This window comes from Panthera pardus, unplaced genomic scaffold (assembly GCF_024362965.1).
Source record: "Panthera pardus isolate Hobbes unplaced genomic scaffold, ASM2436296v1 HiC_scaffold_191, whole genome shotgun sequence".
Classification (NCBI taxonomy): domain Eukaryota; kingdom Metazoa; phylum Chordata; class Mammalia; order Carnivora; family Felidae; genus Panthera; species Panthera pardus.
Genome location: NW_026526756.1, coordinates 10539 through 20934, shown reverse-complemented (window position 1 = coordinate 20934; position 10396 = coordinate 10539). Strand labels below are relative to the sequence as shown.

Below are 10396 nucleotides of genomic sequence, written 5' to 3'. Positions count from 1 at the left end.
TAGGGTCAGGGTTCTGGCTAGGGTTGGGGATAGGTCCCAGGAGGCTCCAGATGCTGAACCCACAGCAGTGCAGTGGTCTCCCCGAAGTGCTGACTGGAGTACACAATGGATGCTGCAGGTCAGGATTAGTCTTTCGGTTGCCAGGCCAGACAACTGTTTCTGGCACTCTTCGGGTAAGCCTCAGGAATGCTCTTGGGCACAACGGAGGCTGCCGGTCAGGATTAGTCTTTGGGTTCCAAGGCTAGACAAGTGTATTGGACACTCTTTGGGGGAGTCCTCAGGAATCCTCTTATGCAGCAGCAGCCGGGCTTTAGAAATGACATGGTGATGTTCCACATTCCACGCCGAGTGATCCTGCACTGCTTCTCGACCCCATGTGCATTCTGTTGTCAGACATTGGAATTGGGTACCCATGGGGAGTGAGTTTTAGCTAGGGTTAGGGTTCAGTGCAGGGATGTGGCCAGGGCCAAAGGACTCCAGTCTCGTGATCTCCCTCGAGGGCTGAAGTGAGGGCACATGCGCTGGTGTGGGTCTGGTGTAGAGGCATTGTGAGATATATGGTCAGGTGAGATTGAAGGTTATGCTCAGGGTTATGGTTAGGGTTAGGGTAGGTCAAAGAAGGATCCAGGCGCTGTACCCACAGCAGTGCAATTGTCTCCCCGAAGGGTGAGTCAGTGCACAATGGAGGCTGCTTGTCAGAATTAGTCTTTGGGTTCCAAGGACGGACAACTCTATAAGGTCTGGTGTAGATAGGTGTGTCTAGTGTGATAGAAACTGTTAGATTTAGATTGAGGGTTATTGTTAGGGTTACGGTTAGGTTTAGAGTTAGGTCCCAGGAGTCTCCAGGCGCTGAACCACAGCAGTGCAGTCGTCTCCCGGAAGGGTTGAGCGGAGTGCACAACGGAGGCTGCCAGTCAGGAATAGTCTTCGGTTTCCAAGGCCAGACAACTGTATCGGGCACTCTTCAGGTAGGCCTGTTGAATCCTTGAGTGCAGTGGCAGCTGGGCTTTTGAAATGACATGATGATGTTCCACATTCCACTCCAAGTATTCCTGCACAGCTTCTCAATTCCATGTGCATGCTGATGTCAGACTGTGAATTGGGTCCCCATGGGGAAGGAGCCTTAGCCAGGGTTAGGGTTCAGTGCAGGGAAGTCACCAGGGCCGAAGCAACTCCAGTCTAGTGGTATCCCTCAAGGGCTGACCTGAGATCCCATGCGAGGGTGCGGCTCAAGTGTAGGGTTAGGGTTAGAAATAGGGTTACGATTAGGTTGAGGGTTATGGTTAGGGGTATGGTTAGGGTTTTCTTCATTCCCAAGGCTCCATGCACTGAACCCACAGCAGTGCAGTTGCCTCCACGAATGACTGAGTGGTGTGCACACCCGAGGCTGCGGGTCAGGATTAATCTTTGGGTTCTAAGGACAGACAACTGTATCTGGTCTGGTGTAGATAGATGTGTTTAGTGTGAGTGATAGGGTTAGGTTTAGGTTGAGGGTTAGCATACGGTCCTGGTTAGCATTAGGGTTAGGTCCCAGGAGGTTCCAGGCACTGAAACCACAGCAGAGCATTTGTCTCCCTGAAAGGCAGAAGGGAGTACACAAAGGAGGGTGCTGGTCAGGATTAGTCTTTTGGTTCCAAGGCCAGACAACTGTATGGGCCACCCATCGGTTAGGCCTCAGGATCCTCTTGTGCAGCTGCAGCCACGCTTTGGAAATACATGGTGATTTCCACATTCCATGCTGAGTGTTCATGAACCGTTTCTGGTCCCGGTGTGTGTGCTGTTATCAGTCTTTCGATATGGATCCCCATGGGGAGAGGGACTTAGGTTTATAGTTTTAGATTTAGCGGGTAGAGTTAGAGTGTTAGGATGAGGGTTTTAGGGTTAGAGTTAGAGGCTTAGGGTTAGAGGGTTAGGGTAAGGTTAGGGTGAGTTTGGGTTATGTTTACGTTTACCATTAGTTAGAGGTAGGGCTAGGGTTAGGGGAAGTGTGGGGGCAGGATTTAGCATTAGGGTTATGGTTAGGGTTAGGTGTTAGGTTTAGGTGGTGGGATTTTGTTTAGTGATAGGGTTAGGAGTTGGGCAAGGAGTAGGTCATGCTTGCACCCCCACTTTGAGCGGGAAGATGTTCATGTGTGGACACCACCCTCCATGTTTGAGGGATTGTGTTCTTGTTATCGCCCCAGTCTCTCTGCACTGCAGGTTGTTCTTGCCTCGCCCATTCCAGCTTTGCTCTGGAGTTTTTCACACCATGTCCCCACACTCTCTCGGTATGGTAGGATTTCACGTACCACCCAATCCTTTTTGGTGCATGGGGTGTGTTCACACATGCGACCCTCCACACCCTCTGCGTGCGATGGTGTCACCCATGAGCCTCACCGCTCCTTAGATTGGGATTACTGATGCCAGTATTAAATCTGATACTGATGCCAGTATTAAATCATGAATATCTATTTTCACTTTCACAACTGAAAAAGTAGACGTTTCTTAAGGTAAGGTTTATGTTTAGGATTAATATTAGGTGTCAGTTAAGGTTTAGCGCATGGTGCAATCCCCCTTGGTGTGGGATGGCTTCACGAATGTGTCCCATCTGCTTCCCTTTATCCACGATGTAGCAGTGATAGTACTTTTAATTCAGATGTTTTCCTTGGCACCTGGATGTCTCTGGGGTAAGCGTCCCACTTCGTCTTGTTTCATGGTCTCTCGGTTTCTGGTTTTGAGCCCTGGGTAGCTTCTGTGCTGATGGCTCTGAATCTGGAGCCTGCTTCAGATACTATCTGTCTCTCTCTCTCTCTCTGCCCATGCCCCACTTGTGTTCTTTGTGTCTTTCAAAAATTAATGTACCTAAAATCATTTTCAATCCGATGTTTCCTGGATGGCTCTTTTCACTTTCATTGCTGAAGAAGCAGGCATCTGTCTCGTTCATTGTTCTTTTGTTATCTTTGGCATAGCTGACAACATATACGACATTTCCCCAGCCAGCATCGGGGATGCGCAGCATTTCTTCTACCAGCCGGACACCTCTCATCCACTGTAACACTGCATTCCTCTAGAGCATCCCACATGCTCTCGGAAACTGGACTGTAACTGTGGATGGTAGCACTGCCCCATATTCTTCTGATGGTATTTCAGGAGGTTCTTCATTCGCATCTTTGGTTACCTGAGTGTCTTCTGACATCTCTCATATTTCCACTAGGCTGCTGCTATGATGCTCAACAGGGAACCTGAAGCACACAGGGATTCAGGAGCAGACCAACTACCGCTTGGCTCCCACAAATGGTCACCTTGGAACTCTTTATGGAAGAGGAGAAAACACTCACCAGCACTGTTTCATAACCCTGCACCGAATGTGGAGACAACAATCACCCACCCCCAAAAGGAAACTCTAGCAGGGTACATGTATCAAACCTAAGGTGTTGGTTATGTATTTTGGATCAATTAAGTGAGGTTGTACTTTTGACTGGTAAGTGTACATCTAAATCCCTCAGAGTGGATATTCTCTGAGGTCACCCCAACCTAAATTGTTGGCCCATGGGGAGATGTGTTGTCCCTATTGATTGTATTGATGTTGTCTCGGTAGGCCAGTGAATTAAAGCTCCATAGGGTCTTGTCCTGTTCTTGCCTCTTCACAGGAAGGTCCATTTCACTGATTGAAAGAGACAGCAAGGGAGTAGTGTTGCCACTATTAAATCTGACATTTCATGAATGAGTCTTTTCACTTTCATGGCTGAAGAAGCAGCATCTCTTATGATGAGGGTTAGGGTTTGGATTACCCTGAGGATTAGGGTAAGGGTTAGGTCATGCTTGCAGCCCCCGTTTTGGCAAGGGAGGAAGGTCACACCTGACCCCCGCCACCCTCCTTGTGGAAGGGTGTTCAGGCATGCAGCCTGCCTCCCCTCCACAAGGGAGTTGTGATGCCACTACTTAATGTGATGTTTTATGAATGGCTCTTTTCACTTTCACAGCTGAAGAAGCAGGCATTTCTTAAGGTAAGTGTTATGGTTAGGATTGCCGTTCATGGTTAGGGTAAGGGATAGGCCATGCCTGCACCCTCCCTTGGAGTGGGAGGACGTTCACACATGAGCCACGCCCCCCCTCATCTCAGGAGGGTGTTCGCCAATAGGAACCAGTCCCCTTCAGCGGGGGGATGTTGATGTATGCTCCTGCACCCATCTCGTGTGCGAGGGTGTTCATACGTGGACACCACTACCCTTGGTGAGGGAGGGCATTTGTCCATGCACCATGCCCTCCTTGGCTCAGGAGGTGTTCACGCATGAGCACAGTGCCCCCTTGGCTTGGGAAGGTGTTCAGGTATGTGCATGAAGCTGCCCCCCAGCGTGGGAGGGGGTTCACGCATGTGCCCTCCCCCCTCAGGCGCTGGAGGGGGTCACCTGTGCACAGCACCACTAGTCAGCAAGGGAGTAGTGATGTCACTATTAAATCTGACGTTTCATGGACGGCTGTTTTCTCTTTCACAGCTGAAGGAGCATGCATCTCTTAAGGTCAGGGGTAGGGTTAGCATTACAGTTAGGGGTTAAGATAAGGGCTAGGTCATGCTTGCTCTCCCCCCTCAGCACGGGAGGACTTCACGCATTACCCCACTATCCTGAGCAAGGGAGAGTGTTCACCCTTTCACCCCAACCCCTGAGACTGGTAAAATATTGAAGCATGTGCTCCACTCCACTTCCGCTGGGGAGGGCTTTCACACATGCGTAGATCCCCCCTTTGGGACAGATTGTTCACATATGTGCATGACCACCTGTCGGGTCGGGAGGGTGTTCACTCATGGGCATACCCCACCTCTGCATGGGAGAGGTTCATGCATGTGTCTTGCTCACCTCAGCAGGGAGGGTTTTTACGCATGTGCACAGCCCCACCTTGGTGTGGGAGGAGGTCACCCATGCAGAGCGCCACTCTTCAATGAGGGAATAGTGATGCCATTATTAAATGTGACGTTTCATGAATGGTTCTTTTCAATTTCACAGCTGAAGTAGCAGACAACTCTTAAGGTAAGGGTCCGGGTTAGTATTACCATTAACGGTTAAGGTAAGGGTTAGGTCATGCTTCCACACCCACCCCCTCGTCTCTAGAGTGTATTCACGCAATAGCACCGCCCCTCAGTGTGGGAGAATATTCATTCATGCGTGTGTCCCGCCCCCTTCAGCGTGGGAGGGTGTTCACACATGTGCCCCATCCTCTTCAGCTTGGAAGTGCATTCACGCATTCTCACATTTGCACCACCCGTCCCAAGGTGAGGGAGGGTGTTCACACATGTGCCCTGTCTCCCTCGGCATGGGAGGTGGTTCACACATGCTCCTCATCCCCTCGGTAATAGAGGGTGTCACCCATGAACAGTGCCACCCCTCGGAGAGGGAGTACTGTTGCCACTATTAAATGTGACCTTTCATCAATGATTCTTTTCACTTTCACAGCTGAAGAAGCATGCATCACTTAAGGTGAGGGTTAGGGTTAGCATTACATTTAGGCTTTAGGGTAAGGGTTAGGTCATGCTTGCTCCCCCTCTCTGCACGAGAGGTATTTCACTAATACTCCCTGCCCCCCTTGGCACAAATGGGCACAGCCCTCCGTCCATGTAGAAGGGTGTTCTCACACACAACCCTCCTTGGCTACGGAGAGCGTTTGTTCACGCACCCTGCCCCATTAGTGCGGGAGTTTGTTCTCGTGTGTGTAAGGCCCCCCTCCTGGTGGAAGGGTGTTCACCCATGTGCACCATCCCCCCACTTTGGCATGGGAAGGTGTTGACCTATGTGATGTGACACGTCAGCATGGGGGAGTATTCACGCATCTGCCCCGTCCCCCTCTGCCCGGGAGGGTGTTCATGCATGCGCACAGCCACCAGTCAGTGAGGGACGGTATTCATGCATGCACACAACAACCCCTCCATGAAGGAGGGCATTGACATATGCGCCATGCATCCCTCAACAAGGGAATGGTTCAAGCATGTGCCCCATACCCATTTTGGCACGGGAGGGTGTTGACCTATGCACCCTACCCCCTCAGCGCTGGAGGGTGTTCATAGATGTGCACAGCCCCCGTTGTGGCGGAAGTGTGTTCACACTTCTGAACAACCCTGGCTAGGGGAGGGATGCCATTCGCACGTGGGCCCCGCCCCATACCACTGGGTGCTGTTCACACATGTGCACAGCTCTCCCTACTGGCGGAAGAGTGTTCACACATGCACAAAACTGCTCCAAGAGGTAGGGCGTTTCCACATGAGCACAATCCCCATCAGTGAGGGAAGGCATGCATACATGCTCCTTACCCACTACCGCAGGAGGCTGTACAGGCATGCGCACAGCCCCCCCTACTGGTGTATGTTCACGCATGCACACAGCTCCCCTCAATGAGGGAAGGCGTTTGCACATGCGCCCCCCTCCCCTGGGCAAGGAAGGGTGTTCAGGCATGCACAGAACCACCACCTCAGCCAGGGAGGTCGTTGGTGCATGCGCCCTGCCCCACTTAGCACAAGAGGTGGTTCAGGCTTCGGCCTGGCCCCCTGTCAGCATGTGAGTCGGTCACCCATGCACAGCGCCACCCCTCAGGGAGGAAGTACTGATGTCACTATTGAATGTGATGTTTCATGAATGGTTCTTTTCACTTTCACAACTGAAGAAACACAGCTGAAGAAACGCAGCCAGGGAGGGCGTTGACGTATGCTCCCCGCTCCCCTCGCCAGGATGGTGTTCACGCATGTGCAAAGCCCCCCCTCCTTGCCAAAGGGGGTTCAGGCATGCCCACAACCCCCACTCTGTGAGGCAGACCATTTGTACAGGCACACAACCCTCCTTCAGCAAGGGACAGTGTTCATGCTTGGCCCCACTCACCTCGGTGGGAAGGGTGCTCACACATGCACATAACCCCCCTCAGCATTGGAGGGCGTTCAAACTTGTGCCCCTCCCCACTTGATGCCAGAGGTGGTTCAGGATTCTGCCTTGCCCCTGGTTGGTGTGTGAGATGGTCACCCATGCACAGTGCCACCTTTTAGGGAGAGAGTAGTGATGTCACTATTAAATGTGATATTTCACGAATGGTTCTTTCACTTTCACGGCTGAAGAAACACATCTCTTAAGGTAAGTGTTAGGGTTGGCACTGACATAAGGCGTAGGGTAAGGCTTAGGTAGTACTTCCTCCACCCTGGGTATGAGAGGTTTTCAAGCATTAGCATTCCCCCCCTTTGGACAGGAGGGGGTTAACACATGAGCCCTCCCACATCAAGGGAGGGGGTCACCATTGCGCCACTGTCTCTGCGATGGAGGGGTGTCACTCATGTTCTTTCCCACACCTTGGCACGGGAGGGGATCATGCACGTGCCCCTTCTGCACCCCTTCATCGGCAATGTAGCCTTGATGTTCCTTTTAGGCCAGACGTATTTTGCACTGCCTCGGCCGTTCAGTGGATTAAGTGTCCCACTTCAGGTCATAGTCTCATGGTTTGTGGTTTCGAACCCTCGCTTCACCTCTGTGCTGATGACTCTGAACATGGAGCCTGCTTCAAATACTGTGTGTCACTCTCTGTCTGCCCCTTCCCCACGTGTGTTCTGTCTGTCTGTCTGTCTCTCTCTCTCTCTCTCAAAAAACAGTGAAGCTAAAAACATTTTAAAGCAGCTCCATCAGTCTACTTGTCTTCTTGCTCTATTCCCGCCTCTTCATGGGAAGGTCCATTTCACCGATTGGAAGAGACAATAAAACCCTCGTGTGGCCATTCAAATGAATCACTATTTAGGAAACAAGTGATTATGCTACTTTTCCATGGTCAGGATACCATGGCCATTTCATGAATGTCCCTAGGCAGGCGGGGCCTCTAAAACTAGAAATGCTAGAGGTGATTTTACTGGTAAGCAGGTGGGGTTTGTGTTCACTGAGTTCCTTTTACTTCCTTTCATCTTTCTTTGATTGCCTATCTGTGTTGGGTCAACAATTGGTTTGGTATTGACTTTACAGGTTATTTTTATCTCATGGTTAACTATCCATGGTTATCCACTCTGACAGAGCTTAAGCAAGTACAAATATTTCTTGTTGCACATACTAGCATTATTGTTTCCTGTGCACCTGCAGCTGTTTCTCCCGGCCCACGGGGAGCAATCACTTCCCATCCAGCACCACCTGCTTTGTCTTCCTATGCCTAGCAGTGCACGTGCCGGTGCCTGCAGAACTTCCCTTGTTTCTCTGTCAGCTGAGTCTGAATGGGCTTCCTCTCCCACTCGTCCCTACTTCTCATCTCTTTAATGGATGACACACATCGCTGAAGGTCACAGTGAAGTCTCAAACTTCAGCATGTGGATTACGTGGCACCATTTTACAGTCTCACTTGATTACCCCCTTTCTTTAAAAATTACTTCCTTCCTCCTCCCACCGTCTGGGCCGCTGCTCACCAGTGTCTGTGTTGGTAGGTCCTCATCTTCTTCCTGCCCCCCATCTGCTTTCCATCCGCCCTTACTCTGGGGTGATTTCAGCCAGCCTCAGGCTTCTATATGCCAGCATCTGGGGCCTCTAAGTCTTTATGCGCTGCCCACAGCTGTTCATGTCTCCAGACACCTGACTCCAGCTGTGCACCACACAGGTGCTACCCTCCCCAGACTCTGCTACCTCCCTGTAGGCCTCTCCTATTCCCCTCCCGTTTTTTACTGGGCTGCTGCCACACTGGCCCCTCCCTGTTCCCTGAGCTTGTCAGGCACATACTCCTGCTTCAGGTATTTGCAATCACTTTGCCTCTCTCTGTCGAAGATATACTTCCACGTGCCAACAAGACATACTCCCTCATTTCCATCATAACCTTGCTCTGACATCACCTGCTCAGTGGAGTCTCTGCTAGCTCTCTATGTAAAACTGAAAACTATTCCTTCTCCGACCTGAACACCCGATATCCCTTCCCTGCATTCTTTTTCTTCCTGGCCCTTGGCACCATCTGTTTTTCTTTCTTGCTTGCTGGATGTCACCTACTGCAGTCCCTGCCAGATTGTTGGCTCCATGGGGCCCAAAGACCAAACTCTCGTTGTTTAGGGCTGGTTCCTTAGGGCCCTCGAACAGTGCCTAACTCCTTCAAAGGCTCACACACCATTTGCTGAGCAAGTAAATATTAGGATTTCGTATTATTCTGCTGGGCCCGCCACTACAATGTACCACAGACTGGGTGGCCTAAGCAACAGAAATTGATTTATTTATTTTCTCACACTTCAGATCAAGGTGTGGCCAGGGTGGGTGTCCTCTCTCCATGACTGGTGGATGGCCTCCTTCCCACTGTCTTCACGTGGTCTTCCTTCTGTGTGTGTAGTTGCCCACTCTCTTCCTATAGGACACCGGTTATCAGACTAGAGTCCCTCCCCACAAATGAGCTCATTCGACCTCCACTTTACCTTTCAAGATCTGGTATCCAAGTACAGTCCCATGGGTAGTTAGGACTTCAATGTATGGATTTTGGGGGCAAATCCATTCCATAACAGGTTTCTGTCTGTTGTACCTAGTCACTACCTACATGGGTTTTTTTTTTTCTCTAGGCCTTTGTGCCCATTATTTGCTCACACAGTGCTAATCCCAGTTTGCCCTTAGCCCAAGTTATAACTCTGTTTGTTTATTTATTTGTATAGGCTTGCATCTTCCCTCTACCTCTATACTCCAAGTTCCTGGCTGGCACTGGAATTACATCTTTAGCACGGACATCATAACCTCCAGATGAGGTAAGTATGATTGTTTTCATTTTGAAAATCAACAATCTGAAGCTCAAAAGAGAGTAGGTCATGTTTCTGAGATCACAGTACTAGTAAGTGCTGTCCTTTGGATAACTTTGTTCTCATGGGCTCCAATACCCACTTTCTTTCATCTACCATATGTCCCCAAGATGAACGGGGAAAAGCCATACTTCAGCCTGGTATAATATAAACAATGGTACGTGTAAAGCTGGTGTAACAATTCAGGAAATGGGATTAAGTTTAGTATCTGAGTAATTATACCCACAGGTTGAATTTCAATGTCACATCCTTTTATTTTTTACTGCTGCAATTTCTGTTATACTTAATGATTCTATAAATGTATTCTTCCCTTTGCAAAATTTAGCCTGTAAGAATACTGAGAGAGTTTGTTTCCTTTGTAACAGGTCTGAATTATACAATGAATTCATAATGTCAAGATAATAGCTGTTATTTCTTCCTACAATATAGAGGAAAAGGTCATTGACTTTGTTGTAAGAGTTTACCATGTGTTCTTGGTAACATGACTGAGCTGTATTGGTGAAAACCCGTCGTAGATTTTGAAAGTCAGTTATTTATAGTTAAGACAGTATCGTTCTTTCTTTGGGTTCAACTGATTGTTTGAAATAGAACTTAGGATTTTTCTGCATAGATTGTCTATTTCAGAATGAGCTCTGTTTTAAAAAGTATGTTATA

At 49.5% G+C, this 10396-nt stretch overlaps 1 long non-coding RNA gene across 1 annotated transcript; it reads left to right on the top strand.

Annotated features, from left to right (window-relative positions):
• Positions 1-4875: 4875 nt before the first annotated feature.
• LOC109257909 (uncharacterized) lies at positions 4876-10004 on the top strand. The gene is made up of 3 exons (XR_008423645.1): positions 4876-5006; positions 5430-5453; positions 9602-10004. It is a non-coding gene; the product is annotated as an uncharacterized LOC109257909 (long non-coding RNA).
• The last annotated feature ends 392 nt before the right edge of the window (positions 10005-10396 follow it).